This window comes from Triturus cristatus, chromosome 11 (assembly GCF_964204655.1).
Source record: "Triturus cristatus chromosome 11, aTriCri1.1, whole genome shotgun sequence".
In the NCBI taxonomy this organism is placed as follows: Eukaryota; Metazoa; Chordata; class Amphibia; order Caudata; family Salamandridae; genus Triturus; species Triturus cristatus.
The window spans coordinates 970,018,020-970,037,790 of record NC_140594.1 but is presented as its reverse complement, the minus strand read 5'-3'; positions in this window follow the sequence as shown (position 1 = coordinate 970,037,790).

Genomic DNA, 19,771 nt, shown 5'->3' with positions numbered 1-19,771 from the left:
AAGACAAAGCATACTCTGTCCAGGAAGAAGGAGATTGTATGAATTTTCTGAGATCTGCAGGGTTCTCAGAAGTAGAAGTTTTGTTCAAAATGGTTATTTTAAATAGGCACGGATGAAATAAGCCATTGCGTGCCCCCAAGGAACGAAGAGGGGGGCGGAGATCCAAAAATTCCTTTCGAAGTTTGGTGGTAGCTGAAGAGACATCCTGAGAAATGAACAACTTTGAGTCCTGCCAATTGAGCTGCTTCTTGGATTTAGCTGCATTCAGAACTTGTAGTAAATCTGAGAATTGCAGAAACAAGAAGATTACATCACAAGGTTTAAATGGAGCGGATGAGGAGTACAAATGTGGACCCAGCCTGTGCGTTCTTTGAATATTTAATTTAGTTGAAGCAAGAAGGCCCAAGAGCTGTGGAAGAAATGCAGTGAAGAACGTAACTGGATCATCTCCCTCAAGGCCCTCAGGGAGACCATATAAGCAAAGGTTGTTGCGACGGTTTCTATTTTCAAGGACTTCAGCCTATTTCCTAAGTTGTAGGACCTCCCTCTCCAATAAATACATTCTGGAGTATGTATCCTGTAAATCGTTAATTTGTTGTTCCACCACCACCAAGCGGGAATCCATAGATGACCATTTGTCGTTTAGACTGTAGACAGGAGTTTGTTTCTTCAACGGTCTTATAGCACGAATTTCCTCCAGGACCATTTCCAGAGAGATCAGAGACGCAGATTTTTGAGGAGAGGGAGGATCGTGTTTGATCCTTTTGATGGGGGATGATGGCAGTTGTGGTTTGGACACCATAGCCGACACAGTTATAGGGCAAGAGTGCGTAATTTGTGAAGGTTCCTCAGATGGCTGAGAAGAATTATAGGAGAGCTAAGAGTAAGCAGGACGTAACAGCGATTCATTGGATTTAAAACTTTTGGATGAGTTCAATAGCTTTTTGCTCCTGCCCATGAGGAGATCATCCAGGAGATAAGGAAGCAGGCTAGATCAATAGCGCAGTAATGTTCAATAAAGACACTCCACAGAAGAACAATACCTGAATTGAGAATTTGGGTTCTCAAACATAAAAATGAGCATTAACCCAATAAGTTGCAATATAATAAGCAAAAAGGGGCAAAAATTGCCACTGCCAAATGCATTATATGAAAAAGTTGAGGAGAATATTGAAAAACAAAATACATACAAAATGGCAGCCGCTAAAAATCAGAGTCACCTGAAGATAACATGCCTTAATCTTGAAGCATGTTGGAAAACAGAGATATCCACATGTGGAGAAGGGGATCCGATTCAGGAAGATGCCTCCATTATGCAAGAGTTAGATGAGAGTCCAGGAATTTAGAAATACAAGTTCTTTCAATGACCCAGCAATGAATGAATAGAGTTATTCCACAGGAGAGCAATAACTGTAATGCAAATCCAGATCTCTCAACATAAAGACAAGCATCAGGCACAAGTGTTATGCTGTAGTAGGCAAAAAAAGAGCAAGAATGATCCTTTCCAGGAGCAGCATAATGGAAAAATATGTGAGGAGAAAGTGCCAGGCAAAATACAAAATGGCGGCCGCCAAAAAGCAAAAGGTCACCTGAGGGAAAGGAGCCTTATTGCTGGAATATAGTGGATGAAAAGGACAGCCTCCTGTGCAGCTAAAGATCCGATTTATGAAAATGCCCCCATTATGTAAAGAATGGCGAAATTACCGCCGTATAATCAGCCATGATTCCCGGTGTGGCATGGAGCTCCGATCCTAGGCAGCCATCTTAGGTTGTGGTGTGCACGCAATCGACTGTGAGTGTTTCTAAAATGTGTGAGTGTTAAATATATATACCAAGGTGTATTGGTGAATTGGTGGGTGTAAGGGTGCCTGTATGGATGATTCAGTGGGTACATGACTTACTGTATACATGAGTGATTAGGTGTCTCAGTGAATGTATGGGTCAGTCACTAGGTTTTGTGAATGTCTGTATCAGTCTGTCAGTTGGTGCCAGAGTGGCTGTATAGGTTGGCGAGTGGGTATGTGAGCAGCTGCATGTGTGATTGATTGATATTGTCTGTACCTATATGGGTGTCTGAGTGGGTAGATGAGAGGGTGTGTGAATGCCTGCATTAATGAGTGAGTAGGTGATTCAGTGGCTGTATGTGTTAGGGAGTGCATAAGTTAAGGGCTTTATGGGTGACAGAGTGTGTATATGGCTGTGTCAGTGAGTGAATGGATGTTTCAGTGGTATATGTGTGAGTAACTTGATATGTGAAAGGTAGTATAGGTGAGGGTTGGCATATATGAATGACTGCATGTTTGAGAGGGATTGTGAAAGTGGCTGTATGGGTGAGTGTGTGCTTGTCTCAGTGACTGTATAGGTGAGTGAGTATGTGTTAATATCTGTATGAACAAGTGAGTGGGTTTGTGTATAACTGTATAGGTGAGTACATGGCTGTGAGTTTGACTCTATAGGTGAGTGAGTAGTTCTATGAGTGACTGATAGTGTGTGAGTGGTTGAATGGGCATATGAGTGGATAGGTCAGGATAGGATAGGATATATGCTTATAAAGCGCTCGAATGCCGTGGCGTCTTGGCGCTGAAAACGGTAAGAACCTAGTGGAGCCAACAGGCCTATCACCTGCAACTATGTTCTGGTGAACAGCAGAGTTTTCAAGGCTTTTCTAAACGCCAATCTGTTAGGTTGCAGCCGCAAGGCTACAGGCAGTAGGTTCCATAGTAGAGTGGCACGGTGTGAGAACGCTCTGCCACCCCATCTCACTCTCCTAATCCTATCCAAGCAGAGAAGTTTCAAGTTACCCGATCGTAATGGTCGGGCTGGGATGTAAGATCTAAATAATGTGCGCATATCCCCTGCCCCACCTCTGTAAAGCGCCTTATGGACAAGACATAGAGCCTTAAATTCGACCCGATGCTGCATTGGGAGCCAATGTAAGGTTCGGATAGCCTCAGAGGTGGGTTTACCTCTAGGTATATCCAAAAGCAATCGGGCACCAGCATTCTGTAGTGATTGAATCCTATTCATTTGCGTCTTGTCAATTCCCAAAAATAGGCCATTACAGTAATCCAACTTTGAAAGCAGGAGGGCCACCACCACTAGTTTCTGTTGCTCCTTCCTGATAAAAGGAAAGATCTTCTTTAGAGTTTTAATCAGGAAAAAACAAGAGGAGGTAAGGCTGTTTACTTGAGCTGAAAAGGTTAATTTGCAATCAAAAATAACCCCCAGGTTTCTAATCTTGGACGCCGGAGAAGGGCACTGTCCAGCCATCGTTGGCCACCATGAGGCATCCCATCGGGGTTGTCCCTGGCCGAATTCCATAACTTCCGTTTTATCGGTGTTTATCTTAAGGTAGCTATGATTCATCCAGGCTATAATCTCCTCTAGGCAGGCATGGAACCTGACCGCCGTGTTCTCAGAATGTTTAGCTATAGAGACAATAAGCTGAGAATCATCGGCGTAAACTGTAAACTCAAAACCATGCCTCCTGATCAGGGTGGCCAATGGCAGCATATAAATATTAAAAAGTGTGGGTGACAAGGCAGAGCCCTGAGGTACCCCACATGGCAGAGAGAAACTCTCCGACTGCAGACCCTCCCAGCTCAGGTTCTGAACTCTTCCATCCAAGAAGGAAGACAGGAGAGACAATGCTGTGCCCTTGATGCCCACCTCTTGGAGTCGTTGGACCAACACTGTGTGGTTCACAGTGTCGAAAGCTGCCGACAGGTCCAATAGAACCAAGATTGCGTTTCCCCCCTGATCTATGGTTCTACGAATCTCTTCTGTGACAACTATGAGGGCAGATTCAGTTGAATGGCTTGGTCTGAAACCGTGTTGGGCTTTATCCAATACTTCATTTGTTTCCAGATAGTCGGTCAACGTTTTATTCATTGATTTTTCTATGACTTTGGCCATAATGGGTAATCCGGCAATCGGCCGATAATTCTTTGGTTCAGTAGTATCAAGCGTGGCCTTCTTCAACATCGGCTTGATAATTGCCCTCTTCCAGCAAAGCGGAAATGTGCCAAGTTCTACAATCTGGTTTAGCAGTGGGGCTAACACCTCCCTTATTCTACCTGCGATCCGATGCAGCATAGTGACAGGACAAGGATCAGTAGATGATACTGATTTTAGGGAAAGAAGAATATCACCGACTTCCTCTGAACCAATCGTGGGGAAGCTAGCCAGTTCCTCAAAAGGTGAACTCACTGTCACTGTTGATTCTTGCCCTTTGTCTGGGAGTGGGCAAATCTGCGAAAGGTCGTTATAGATGTCTTGAACCTTCTTTTGAAAGAATATGGCCATCTTGTTACACAGATTTTGGTCTGGATGAAAGGCGGAGCCCAGCTGGGCTTTAGAGAGTAGATTAACTGTTTTAAATAACTCTCTGGCGGAGTTACCTGCTTCATCAATTTTGTTTGCAAAAAACATCTTTTTTGCCTCAATAATGGCCATCTTGTAGTCTTTAACGGCAGTATTATATATCACTTTTGCGGATGTATCATATTCCTGCCGCCATTTACGTTCAGCAGTTCTACATTTAACCTTAATAGCTTTAAGCTGAGAGTTGTACCAGGGGGAGGTTGGCTTATGCCTTCTAATGGTAGACCATCTTACAGGAGCTACCTGATCAGCCGCTGACTGTAACCAGTCATTGATATTAAGAGCAGCCGTGTTGCAATCTTGAGGTAGTAATCCCGGACCTGAATTAAGGGCCGCTAAGAGATCCTCGGCATTAACTTTATTCCACCGTCGAGTCAAGACTTTCGTAGATTTTATTTGTTTTTGTGACGGTGGAAGAGGAAATCTGATCCGAAACAAAATTGCATGGTGGTCAGTCCAAATTAAAGGGGTAACTTTTTCCACATCTATATTGGGGTCATTCGAAAAGATACCATCCAGGGTGTGACCCGCCTGGTGAGTGGATTCAGCAACCAGCTGGGCAAGCCTAAATGTAGTGAGAGTGTCAAGAAGTCTTTCCGTGTCAGGGAATATATTAGTGAGTGAGTTTGTATATGAATGGCTGTATGGGTAACTGAGTGGATGTGTGTGTATACTTATGAATCAGTGAGTGGGTGTGTAAGTATTGGTATGGGTGTTTCAATGGTTTTGAGAATGTTAGTGTGGAAATTGGAGTGGGTGCATGAAAGGTTATATGTGTGAGTGGGTGTGTCAAAGATTCTGTGGATGTCATAAGTGATGTAATTTGAGATGTTATCAGTGATATCATCAGTGATGTCTCTGACCATGAGTGAGATATGTGAGGTTATAAGCAGTGCATTGTGGGAGCATTAGTTATAGTTAGCTCGGCTAACTATAACTGCTGAATTTCAATGGTCTTGTAGGACTAAAACCTGAGCCTTACTATAACGTTTCTGTAACCTTTGTTTTTTTCAGTGAATTAAAAAAAATTCTATTTTCTAACTAGAACATCCATGAAACCTTTGGTTTTTTTCAGGGAATTTCTAAGGCTTTTCAAACTCCATTTCCCAACTATAATGTCCTTGTTACTTATGATTGTTTAATTTAATTGCTATGGTTTTTAAATTGTATTTTCTGTCTAAAATGACTCTATAACATGTATTTTCTTTAGTGTATTAATAAGCATAGATTGTCTTTATATTTTTCTTTTTATATGCGCGACAACATCACGATACCCATGGTGACATCTCAAAAATGCAAAACAAATGCAAACATTCAACGACCACCACCACATTAAAAAAATATAACTTAAAAACGATTGTGCTTTTTTAGAGATTTAAAACACATATATGCAGCAATTTTACAGTATTTTAGACAATGGAGTTTATTAGTGCACTGTTTAAAGTCATATTTTTGAAGAGTGTGTATAAAAACAATAATTTAAACCGATTTTCCATTTTTGCAGTGACTCCAGGTGTTACGATGATATCAGTAGCCAGAATCACCACAAATATGTCGCAAGATGACAAAACAAAAGCAGACATTCAATAGCCACTACCACATTCAAAACGTATAATTGCAAAATGAATTATAACCAACAGACTAAAAGTATTCCTAACTAAATGACTGTATAATAGCATCTACAACTCCCTTAATATCTCTAACACACTACATATCTTTTTCAGTGTAATCTATAATTGCATGCATCATTGTACCATTAAGTCTCTCATTCACTGTTTAAGTATTTGAATAAATCTGTAAGATGGTGCATCAGTCTATCAATGCTTCTTTTTGCATTTGTAAGTAAGTATATTTCTGTCTGACTGGATCTGTGAGTGCATACATGAGTGTCTAATTAGGTACCTGAGTAGGTGAGTGAGTGGGTGCATGAGTGTCTGAGTGGATCTGTGAATGAGTGCATAAGTCTCTCAGTGGGTCTATCACTGGCAGCATGAATGTCTGAGTGGTTCTGTCAGTGGGTGCGTGGGTCTCTGAGTGCAACTTTGAGTGGGTAATAAGTCTGAGTAAATAAATGACTGGGTGCATAAGTCTGAGTCGGTCTGTGATTGTGTCTGTGAGTGATTGTATGGGTATATGAGTGTCTGAGTAGATCTGTGAGTGGATGTGCGAGTGTCTCAAAGGGTCTATAAGTGAAAGCATAAGTCTCTGAGTAGGTGAGTGCATAGATGCATGCAGAAGTGCCTGAGTGGGTCTGTGACTAGGAGGGTGAGTGTTTTGGTGGGTCTGTAGGCAGATGCATGTATATCTGAGTGAGTTTGTGATTGGGTGTGTGAGTTTCTGAGTGTATGTGTGTATGAGTGAATGACTGAGTCCATAATTCTATGAGAGGGTCCGTGACTGAGTCAAATGTGACTGGGTGTGTCAGTGGGTATATGAGCTTCCGAGTAGATCTGTAAGTGGGTGTTTGCATGTCTCTATGTGTCTGAGAGTGCATTTGTGAGTGTGTCTCTATGTGAGCACATGAGTCTCCAAGTGGTCCTGTAAGTGAGTGCATTATGATCTAGGTGGGTCAGTGAGTAGTTACATGAGTACCCCTGCGTGTCTCTGAGTGGGTATAAAAGTATTTAAGTGGGTATGAGACTATACACATGAGTCTATGAGTGGGTCTCTAAGTAAGTGCATGAGACTTTGAGTGGGTCTGTACGTTTGTCTATCACTCTCCGAGTGAGTCCATAAGTGGGTGCATGAGTACCTGAATAGGTTAGTAAGTTGGTGCATGAGTTTCCAAGTGGGTTTGTGACCGAATGTATAAATGTGTGAATGGGTGTTTGTGTCTGAGTTACTTTGTGAGTGCGAACATGTGTGTGACAGTGACCGGAAAGTGTATACAGATACATATTTTTTTTTTTATATTTTCACCATTTTTCGTCATGATGTTGTGTTACTCCCATTTCTGAAACATGTGTTAAGAGTTAGATTGCAGAAAAGGTTTCAGCCCTGAGATCCATTCCCCGTCAAAAAATGGCAGTCAGAACTTTTTTTTGTTCAGGTTGCGTCTAGCCAATCAGTGCATTCCTGTTGGCACTCGCATTCATGATTAATTGCGAAACCGTTGCGAGATATCCGGGACTAGGGATATCACTACAATTTTCAGCTTAACTTTTGCAAAAAGGACTGAATGGATTTTCATCAAATGACAAAAAGCACAATCTGCATAACATCTACCTTGCTGCCAAATTTGGTGTAATTCCATCCAACAGTTCGGGCTTTAGGTTCAACAAGGCATTCCTATTGGAATTAAGGTCACAAACGCACTATTATTTTGCACCCCTATTTCTCGGTCCCAACTGTATGGACACCCCAAACTTTCCATGACACACAGACCCTATGTTGACACTATATATATCCTACTGGTGGTCATCAGTGGGTAGTTATAGTTAATGACTAGTTTCAATTGGAAAATAATTTTTTGTTTTGCTAATAACTTTGATGCCTTTTTGAAAAATCTTCATGGAATTTTGAAAACTGGTGATCAACTAACTTCAGCTGCTGTCTGGAACTTTTTGAGGGACTAGAAACAGTGGGGGCCCAAAGCACACTTTTCCCAATGCAATTTCCCATAGGGGTTTTAGACATAACTTCAGCCTGAACCGCAAAAAAAAAGTCAACAAATTTGGCAGAAAGGTAGAACCTCGTCCAGAAAGACGGCTCTTTTAATTTGGTGTAAATCTGTTCAGTGGTTTTGGAGTTATTGAAGAAAAAACATTTATTTATATCTAGAGCTGGGGATCCACAGTAGCTCCACAGCAGCGGATTCGCAGGTTCATGCACCAACAGAAACACCTTGACTAGCTGCCACCACTTCATCCAGGAAGATGTAGCTCCCATGTTGGGACTTGGACTCAGTTGAGTTCGACCCTGGGGATCCTATCGCTGGGGCCAGGCCACAATTACAAGGGAGTGGGGACCATTCTGCCTCCCTCCCTGAACCACTTATCGCCCTGGGAATGTAGCGGTTTCCCTGCCCACATTGGTGTGGGCACGTAAACCTGTGTTTGCTCTCACTTGCTCTAATCTGGAGCAAACACCAAGTCCTCTCTATGTGGGGGGGGCATGAAAAATGCTCTGGCCTGCTTAGAGCAGACTTTTCAACTGTTTTCCTGCTTGCACTGAAGCGGACAGGGAGATTAAAGATTTCTCTTGCCGGCAGCGAGCAGCATTTTCAGCTGCTCCCTGTGGGCCGGAGCTATGCTGGCTCCCACTGGAAGTGGGAACCAGCTGGGGCTTGGAGCTCCCCATTGCCCCCAACCATTGTGCGGTAGGTGCCCTGGGTGGGCACCAGGGTGCCTACTCACTGTTGTCCAGCCCCGGGGAAAGTGATCCCTGGGGCCAAAGTCAGCCTTGGGGAGAGGGGCCACCTGGACCCCTCCCTCTTTGGATATTTGCTGGACCCCAGGGAGGTGGGGTTCCCAGGACTGATATGAGCTTGGGGAGGGAGGTGCATGCCTCTCTCTCCCTATTGCAATACAGCCAAGGGAAGGAGTACCCAGGGCCAAAATCAACCAAGAGAGGGGGGCTGTTTGCTACATCCCTTTTTGGCAGTATGGCCTGGGGCCCAGGGGATGGGGTTCCAGGAGGCTACATTGCCCAGGGAGGTGCTCCATGTAATGTATCTCCCTCCCTTGGAAATATTGAAGTTAGCCACAGGGGACCAGGTCCCTGGTGCCAAAATTGTCCCAGGGGAGAGCACCTCATGGCCTCTCCCCTAAAGATATGCGCTATGATTCTGCCCAGGGAGGGGGCACATGCTCCCCTCCCCCACAAAATGTGTCAGGCCCTCCCTTGGAGTTATAATGTTCTGGGCCCTCCCCTGGAAATATAGTGGTTGTCCCTGGGTGATCGGGTCCCTGGGACCATAATTGGCCCAAGGAGGGGCACCATGTGCTAGTCCCCCAAAAGAAATGCACTGGGCCCTGCGAGATAGGCTCCTCAGGGCTGAAATCTGCTCAGGATGGAGGGCCATGAGTTCCCTTCCCATTAACTATGGGGCAGGGCCCTGAAGAATGGGCTCTCTGGGGCTGAACTTGGCATGGAGGAGGGAGCCAAGTGCCCCTCTTCCCTAAAAATGTCAACATACCCTGGGAGATGGGTTCCCTGAGGTCAAAACCAGCCTGGGGATGAGACCAGGGGGTCAGTTTCCTTTGGGAGGTTGGGCACAAGGCCTGGCTACCGGCCAGGCCTTGTGGCCATCCTCCCATTGTGCACGGCTAATTGCTATGCAAATTGTGGGGGTTGCTGCATGCAAGGAGTTAGTTGAAGGGCCTGACCTGTGGCCAGGCCCTGCGTCCAACCCCCCTGGTGAGTGGCCAGCCTATCCACTTAGTCAGCAGAAGTCCGAGTTTCTGACCCCTGCTGAAAGACAGTCTGATTGCTGGGGTTTGTGTGATTTGCCTATTGCTATGGTGAAGGGATTTAAGTATACGAGAACCAAGAAGAGACTGTAGAGGGAAAGGGTACCAAGAGGAGGAGAGAAGAGATGGAGTCTGGGAACAAAATATGTTGGGTGTATGATGAGCTGAGGGAATTGGAGAACTCACAGCATAAGGTTCAATGGTAGACAACAGGGTTTTAAAATGGTCATGAGATGTTAATTTGTTATGAGTGATGGCGTTTCTGACCATCAGAGGGAGGATTGGAACAGTATACCTTTAGTGCTCCATAATTTTACTAATTATATGTTAATCGATGTGATAACATGTTAATCTGTATATTAATATGTAGCAATTTATCGATGTAACCAAGCCACATTTATACAGTTGAAGTATAATCAAGGGATTGCTTATGTTAGATTACATTCATTTAATTGTAATTCTTTAACATTTGCGAGATTATAAATACTCAAAGTATTTCATTAAGACATGTACTGTTGTTTCTGTGAAGTTTCGCGTCTCTTTTTCTCTTGCATGTGTCTGATCAGCTTTGTTAGTTAGAAAAACAGTCAATTGTTTAGTTTCCGAAAATATTATATTAGGAGAGTTAATTGAAGCTTTGTAGTGAATTGAGCTGGGTATGGGGATTGGAGAGTATCTCCTCTACAAGACAGATAGGACTGCAGATACTTTCAAGGTTGTGCAGCTGTGTGCACCTTTATTCAGTGATGAGAACTAAGGGAGTCTACCTGCTCCCAGAAGACAGTGTTCCTGGATTGGCCCATCTGGAGGGAGTTGGCGGTATGAAGCTTCTTGAGAATTCTGATTTATATAATTGTTTAGCAGATCCTGTCCTTACTTTACTGAGGGGTGACCTTTCCTTAACTTTACTGGTTCTCCTATCTTTGGCTCATGAGCTGGTTCATCTGATGCTGACACTTTCTGCTTAGAATTTTCCAAGGTCACTCTTGATGTTTTACTTAGTTTAGGGAAGTTTCTTTATAGAACTGATTCATTCTCTGCTGCTAGTTATTGGTTATTTTGTGTACGTGTTATACTGGCATTATTCGTCGTGTTATCGGCTGTCACACTGTGAAAGGTTAGCATAGAGTGCCGTATGGGGATTGGACACAAGTATTACTACTTATTCTAATGATTGCTGAGAACTTGTTAATTGAAATTGCTAATTTTATTTGCCAAAACTAAGTAAAAATGACATTTTTCTGGACATTGAGAGATTTTTGAGAGATGACATTAGGGTCGTTGGCCATGAGCATAACGAAGCTCCTCCAGAGGGTACACCAGGTCATTACACAGTAATCCACCAGATTATGAGGCTTTGAATGCTTGGGAGCATGCAGCACATACAAAAGACAAAGAGAAGTATCAGGATTAAGCTAAAAGTGTAGTTTCTAGTTCTATAGATGCAAACTGGGATGCTAAATAGCAGGTATCAATAAGAGACATGGTTGAGGGAGTTAGGATGTACCCAGTTTTAATGAGTGACAAAACAAAGAAGAAGAAAGTACAGGAAGACAAACATGCAGGTGTCCTGTCTGAAACTAACACCGATAGTACAGCAAGTGATAATTTCTTGAAAGAATTATTATCTTCTCGATGGCCTCCATATAATATAGTTCAGGCTCCTGCCAGAGGTCCCCAAGCTAATGGAAATAATGTAACTACACCCGCTAACCCAGTTGAAACCCAAACAGGAAGGATGCCACTGATGTTCTGAGTTTCAACAGTCCTGAGTGCGAGAGCCCCAATTCTGACAGTAATAGTCCCAGTGTTGTCAGCTCAATTGCGACAGCCCCAATTTCAATAGCTTCGGGTATGACAGCTAGAACCCCATTTGTCGCTACTATCCCCCAGCTCAGAGTTCACAAATAGTCATATGGACCCCTGGTACTTTAAGGTGTGCTATTACACCAGAGTCATCTATAGTGTTCACAACACTTGATACCCCAGGTGTTACTGGATTTGTGGAAGTAGGAAGAAACATTAAGTGGAGTGTAGTGGAGAGACAGGGAGGTTGAAGTTAGTCCCATAATCCGAACAGCCCAGAGATCCTTAGCTATTGTTCGGCTAAATGTGAAGTTTGATGAACCTATTAAGGGAAATCTGGACTTGAGATACTTTGTCAGGGTACTATGAAGAAGAACTCCTAATTTTAAGTAAGTCACTTGGCATGTTGTAATACAGGATAAGTAATACAATTTTGATCTGTCTGAAAGTCAGCCTTTGAAGAAACATTTTAGAGCACACGTGAATGACCTACTCACTAGAATGAGGAGTCCTGGGTTGAAGATACATGTAAGGGAAGTGGTAAAGGGTATTCAAAGATGGAGCAACTTGGATAAGATTAAGGGCAAGTGGATCCAGAAAGAAAAGAAGGGGAAGTTAAGAGGATTCTGGGAGGACAAAGAAAACAGCTGATTGAAGAGATACCGGCGCTAGCACTTACCCCGTGAGAGAAGAACACAGTAGGGTTTGTGCATGTCTGCTGGATCCTGCCACATTCACAAATCAATTCCCAACATTTTTAGAAAATCCTGACTTGTGGTACACTCAGATTGGGGAGTTTGTAAAGAGTACAAAGTTATTTTGGGAAGATTTTTAATACAATTTTTGACACTGTTGTTCCTAGAGACTTAAGGCCTGAATGCAAAATTTTGATAAGGGGCCTAATGCAGAGCCCCTGAGAGTAGCTCAGACAAATGCCCCATCTCCTGAGGTCATGCAGAAGTACAACCAAGTGATACATTTTCTGAAGGGTAAGGTACCACAGAAAGAGACTGATGTGTTGTAGGTAATCCAAACTACCCAGGAAGCTGAAGAGTATATACCTAATATGAGCACCTTATGCAGGTATTCAGAAAGCATAGTGGTGGTAAAAACACAGAAAAGAGGTAATTTGAGCAATTTGTGTCTCAGTTTGTTCTTGGGTTGCATCTGTGGATCAAATTGCACATCCAGCAGAAGGTGATTTGTTACCAGAGTAAGCATTTAGATGAGATACTTCGGTACACGAAGTAATATAGTGAAGAATTGGAGACCACACAGAAGAAGCTTAAGGAGAAACTTATGTTAACCCATGCAGAACTTGCACAGAAGGATTTCAGAATGGCTCATATATGGGAAAGGGTGTTGGTGGTGGAATCAAGGGAGTCAGATTTTAAGGCAGATGGCAATGCTGCATAATAGGAATTTGTGCACCACAAAGTAGAGTTTTTGGTGTTCCCATCCATCCGCATACTAGATTGGATGTGGCAATACTGAAACAGTCCAGTGCATGTCATTATTGCAACAAAGTAGGCCATTGGAAGATAAAGTGCAGGCTGATCCCCAACAGAATGTCTGGTGATTGTTAAATGTAAAATGCTAATTCAATGTAGATGCTAAACATACATATGCAGAAACCACAGAACCCTAACATATCTCAAGCCCCCATAATGCAGTTTCTTCAATCCCCAATGGCCCCACAGACCATGGAAAACCCAACGTTCAATAAAAACACAGCTCCAAGATTTAACCTGAATATCTTTATTAATTATGACAGTTTTCAATAGTTTCTGGTCTTTGACGTTTACAAAGGTTATGGATCTGATCAGTCACAATGAAAGTGCCTGAGAGGGAAGGAATATTGCATTCCTGGCAGAGTCTTAGAGGTAGATCAAAGTATATAAGAGAGATGAATGAATAGTAAGAATGTTAGATGTGTTGGCCTGACTCAGTATTTACACAAATACCAATATAAATTCCACTATTTTGTTGTATTACTTTTATAGCACTACTTTGATCAATGCAGGGTGTCAGAGCTGTAAATCACATGTACACATTATACATTGACAAAAGATCATATGTGTGTTAATCAATGTACAGGGTGTGTTACATAAGACAGTGAGGGTTACAAGGTGTAGGAGTCATGTTTTCATAGCTCACTGTGCTATCTTACAACAATTAAAATATATCAACTGCAAGTAACAAAAGGATCTCTGGGTTAGAAGCAGTAACCCACTTATGTGTTTACCCAAAATAAAAATCCGTCATCTGAGTGATACATGATGTGCTTTGCAGGAGACACATTAACCCTCTATGCTACTTTGATTCAAAACTGAGACTAGACAAAACACCGATCTCTCCTGCAAATGCATTAACATCCACAGTTATCACATTATTATTGTTATTCCCTGAAATATACTGGACACACAAAGATCTCTGTTGCAGGTGCCTTAAACCTACATGAAATTTTAAAATGCAGAATTTGCAACTAATTTAGCAGAACAGATTTACTGTCACATGCTCCTTTTTGCTAGTTTCTTTGTAGGAGTTTAAAACAAAAATATATGTAAATGTTGAGTTCCAGATTTTGCACCAGGGTTGCATCCCTTTTTTGGCACAACCCCAATTTAAAATCTAATTTCCTAAATCTTGTGATGCGCTCTAATGTGGTGATGGATAGACCTGCTAAACATATGTATGAGTTTTTAAATCTGATGTCACTTCTTGTGAGGTCATGGGGTGGGATTCCACTTCCTGTGATGTCACATCCTGTGATGCCATGTCCAATGTTCACACACTGATGTCACGTGGCATAATGTCACTTGCATAGTGCCTACTTAGTCTCCCCCACTTCTTTTTTAGGACTTGTGCCCTGAAATTCCTCCCCAAAATTGCCCCCATGTTGTTAAATATTTATGAATAGGTTTGGATACTGCCAGATTAGGTGAGGTTTCAAGCTTGGGCTTAAACTGTGAGAAACCTGCTTTTACTTCTACCACTGTGTACTGAACAAGCCATATTCATTCCTGAGCTCCTAAAAAGTTTTTAGTTTGCAGTTTGTAAGCATGTCCCTTACTGTAGATACTCCAGTTCTTAGCATCTCTCCTTTTACACTACTCTAGCCCCGACCACTATCAATTCATTGTTCCATAGGGGCGCTTCCTCATGTAGGTGACTGGGAATTTTATGGCCAAAGTTTTCCTTCTTCAACGCTGGTTTAGTAGAATAGATACTAGGATTATCTCCCTCCGCCATTGTTTTATAAGTGCCACTGGACAAGTTTCAATCCTCTCTATAGCAAACCAGGCTGGTTTACATCTGTTGTCTGGACTGAGTTTTGCAAGAAAAGCTAAGTGATGGGATAAGTAGAAGGATGATCCCACATGCAGCAAACAAAGCCCATCTGATGAGGACATGGCACATTGCCTTAAAACTAGCACATAAAATAGAGAGACAAGAAGTCTCCAACATTTCCTTGTTTTCACAATTTACAATCCAAGCGCAGGAGGCCAGAAGATCATTCACCAATGCAAAGAGGAAGGCACAGTCTCTCAATGTTCAGAACGCTATGTTATAGCTTGCCAAGCTCAAATTCACAATGGCCAGTAAAATAGAAATTTTCAACAATCCGCAGCTGCCACTCAAATTCATCAACAAGCAAAGAAAGAACATATTTATATAACTGGAACAACACTCAAAGGATACAAATGACATGGAGTTAAAAAAAACTTCTAAAGGTGATAAAGACATATATTCCTAAACCGGAGATGGTGACGAGACAAGACCAGGCTATGGCCTATCTGGATGAATTGAATATTTCATTTCTGTCCTATTTTTCAATGACACAATAAATGCAGTTGATCCCAAATGCTTTTTACTTATTCTGATCAGATGACAGCTAATGTCTCTAATGGTACATACATCTCCCACATATGGGTTAGACGGACTCATCACCTGTTACTACAAATTATATGAAGAGATGCTAATTTCCTATATGCTGGCACGATATAAGGGCAAATTTCAGTATGCAAACTACCTGAACCTACTGGAGAAGCAATAATCAAAACATAATTACAATCAGGACAAGACCTACTGTTGTACCAGTTTACCAACTTCTCTTACCATATATTACCTTTTAGACTAAGGTATGGCCAATATTAACCGACTGACACCCTTCATGTGAGGATTACTGCTTTCTGACCAGACTTGGTCTATTCCTGCTAGGTCAACCACACACAATATTCATACACTCTTTGGTAATATGCATCAGGTTAAACCTTGCCTGCCAGTGATCGAGGTCCTATATGATATAACATTGCCTTTTCCAAAAATGCTATTGCAAAGACCAAAAATTAATAAATCTGATAAACGCGAGCCCAACAGTATGTGTGAAAATCAATAACCAACTCTCCCCAACACTACTTAACTAGGGGCACAAGATTAGGCTGCCTCTGTTGCCTTTACTTTTCTCTGTTGCAATATACAGACAGATTAATTGTCCATTACAAATAGGTACCTGGCGATGTTATTATTATTAATAGGGTTTTGTAGAGCGCATAGTAACCCGTAAGTATCCCAGCGCTAAGACCAAGACAGTCGAGAGGGGGGAAGTCTGAGGAAGAGAGCGGAAGAAAGAAACGGGGATCAGGGGAATAGGTGTCTTTTCAGAAGTTTTCTGAACCAGAGATAGTCTGGTTCCATCCTAAGATTACGGGGGAGGGCGTTCCATAATCGGGCTGCGTTCACACAAAAACGCCGTCCGCCAGTGCGTGCCTTCTTTACTCTGAGAATCGCGATAAGATGTTCATGGTTAGAGCGAAGGGATCTTGTGGCTTTGTAGGGCCTGATGAATTTTTTGAGAATGGGGGGGCCTTTGTCCTGCAGGAGTTTATGGGACAGACAGAGAGCCTTCAATTTGACTTGCTCTCTCACTGGGAGCCAGTGAAGGTGCTTCAGAGCTGGTTTGGCCGAGGATCTAGCCGGAGTGTTAGTAAGAAGCCGGGCTGTGGCGTTCTGTATCCTTTGTAGTTTGTTGAAGGTTGCTTCGGGGGCACCCAGATAGATGGCGTTGCTATAGCCCAGCCTCGAGAGAATAAGGCCTTGGATGAGCAATTTCTGGGAGACGAAAGGGAGCAGGGGCAGAATTTTCCTGATAGATTTAAGGAGCCCGAAGCAAGTCCCAGCGATTTTTTTTTTTTTTTTTTTTTTTTTTTTTTTTTTTTTTTTGGCTTGGGTCTTGAAGGACAGATCTTTTTCTAGCCAGATTCCCAGGCTCTTGATCTCGGTCTTGGGGACCGGGGGTTCACCCAGAGAAGCGGGCCAGATGTTAAGTGGAAGGGAGAGCCCCTTTTGACCCAGGAGTAGGATATCTGTCTTGGATCCGTTGAGTTTCAGCGACGAGCTATTCATCCATTCCTGAATTTCGGAAAGGCAGCTATGGAGGTTAGATGGTTCGTGGTTGGGATGTGATTAGAGACACCACTAACTGAGTGTCATCGGCGTAGCTGATGATTTTCACTCCGAACGGGATAACCACCTCCTCCAATGGGGACATGTAGACATTAAATAATGTTGGGCTTAATGAGGAGCCCTGGGGCACTCCACTTTGGAGGGGAGTAACAGGGGAGCGGGCGTCGTTCTCCCAGACCTGGAAGGAACGATGGTCTAGAAATGATGCAAACCAGGTCAAGGCAGTGCCCTTCACACCGATGTCTGAGTCGCTGGATTAGGACTCGGTGGTTAACAGTGTCGAAGGCCGCACTGAGGTCCAGGAGGATCACTCCCACTGATCCTCCTGCGTCCATAATGCCTCTGGTCTCCTCCACTGCTGCAAGCAGGGCAATGTCCGTGCCCTGACCTGGGCGGGATCCGGTATGCGAGCTTCTGAGCAGGTTGTTAGACTCCAGAAACTGCGAGAGCTTTTTATTGACTAACTTTTCAGTAATTTTACTGATTCCGGGGAGGAGGGAGATTGGCCTGTAATTGGCCAGGTCCAGGGGGTCAAGTGAAGGTTTTTTTAAGAGTGCCTTGACGACGGCCGCTTTCCAGCCGGGGGGGACTTTTCCCTGGAGCAATGATGAGTTGATGAGGTCTGTTAGAGGAGGGGCGATCGTGGGAGCTACTTTTTTTAGAATACGTAGGGGCACCGGGTCGCTAGGGGAGCCGCTTTTGATTGTAGCTAGCGTAGTTAAAACCTCTTCGATAGTTACCGGGCCGAGAGAGTTTAAGTGAGTGGTGATTGGGTCTGATTTAGTGCAGCCCTCATCATTGAGACTGGGGTCGACTGGAGGTAGGGAGGCGAGCATTTTATTAATTTTCTCTTCAAAGAATTTAGCCAATTTGTGGCATTTCTCTTCAGAGGTATTGGAGTCTGGAAGTTTCTCTGGCCGTGGATCTGGGACTTTGAGATTCTTTTAAGATGATGAAGGTTTCCCTGGCGGAGCAGGAGGCGTTTTTTATTCTTTCATCAAAGAATATGCTTTTGGTATTACGTAGGGCGAGTTTATAATTTTTTAAGGAGGTGCGGAATGCGACTTTTTTGACTGTGGTTTTATCCTTCCTCCATGAGCGCTCTGTTCTTTTGCACTCCTTACGTAAGGAGTTAAGCTCAGGAGTGTACCAGGGAGCCGGGTTCACTCTTTTGACTCGTTTCAAGGTGGTGGTTTTAGGGAGGAGGTCCTCCAATGAGTGGGTGAGCCAAGAGTTGAACTGGATGTCCGCAGTGACTGGGTCGGAGGCCGGGGGGGGGGGGGAAGAGTGATCCTGAGTGTGTCGGCCCATTCTTCCGGCGCGAGTTTGTGCCATCGTCGGTCAGGTACCCGGGTTTTAGACGGTTGGGGGGATGGGACGGGAAAATGCCAGTAAATGAGGATCAAGAAGTGGTCTGTCCATGGCAGGGGGAAAGGAGTGTGGGTTTTGAGGTCGGAGATATTGGTGAGAATGGGGTCCAGAAGATGTCCTTTGTCATGGGTGGGCTCTGAGTTCACTAGACGGATGCCAAAGGACGTGAGGTCAAGGAGAAGTTCGGATGCAGTTATGTCCTTGGGTTCTAGTAGATGGAGGTTCAAGTCTCCCAAGATTAGAAAATTGGGAGTAGTGGTTGCCATCTGGGTGACTGCATCAACAAGGGCGCTTGAGAATTTGGCTGGGGCTCCTGGCGGGCGGTATATCAGTAGACCAGAAAGGGAAGTTGCAGGAGATATCTGTAGAGCAAAGTGGCAACTTTCGCATTCGTCGATATTACCCTTGTTGGTTCTGCAGGAGAGATGCTCTCTGTAAATTATTGCCAGGCCACCTCCTCTTCCGAGGGGTCTGTTCTGCGAGTGGATTTGGTAGCCAGATGGAAGAGCATTGACAATGTCAGAATCAGAGCAGGGGGTGAGCCAAGTTTCCGTGAGGAACAGAATGTAGATGGCATGATCCTGGACAAGGAGGTTGATCTCGTGGGAATGTTTAGGAAGGGACCGACAGTTAAGAAGACCAAGCTGTAGGCCGTGGCATTCTACGGTGGTAAGGGCCGGATTGCAGAGGTCACAATTAGTAAAGGGTTTTTCTCCTGAATAGGTGTAGTTACACTTAATGTTTTTCGAGGGGTTAAGTGCAAGGAGCCTGACTCTGGTGTAGAAACGTCGGCCTGAGGGAGAATTGGGCATAATGACCGGGCCTAGGGCCGGCTGGGTGCGGACAGGCGCAGACGGGCTTGCCTTAGGCGTGCCTTTGGCGCGCTGATGGCGCGCCCGCTGCGCTCGTCCGCTGTGCGGCCGAGAGATACCCATTATTTATAGGGCGTAGGAGGGTGGCGTCTGTGGGCGTGGCCTCCCAAAGGGGCGTGGCCTCCGTCCTCGCCGAGATGGCGGCGGGAAAAGTTTGTAGGTGGAGAGGGCTGCAGTAGCTCTAACTCAGCTGCTCAGGATTAGCGAGGTCCCAGAGGGGTAAGTGCACACACAAGATAAGTGACAATGTTACAACAAAGATTTTTCTTAAAATGACTAAAAACGCTCTCGGCTTTCCGCCTCAAGAGCACAATCTGTCTGGGCTGATGGCGCTAGTATTCAGCGCTTTAAAGGGTGGCGTCTGTGGGCGTGGCCTCCCAAAGGGGCGTGGCCTCCGTCCTCGCCGAGATGGCGGCGGGAAAAGTTTGTAGGTGGAGAGGGCTGCGGTAGCTCTAACTCAGC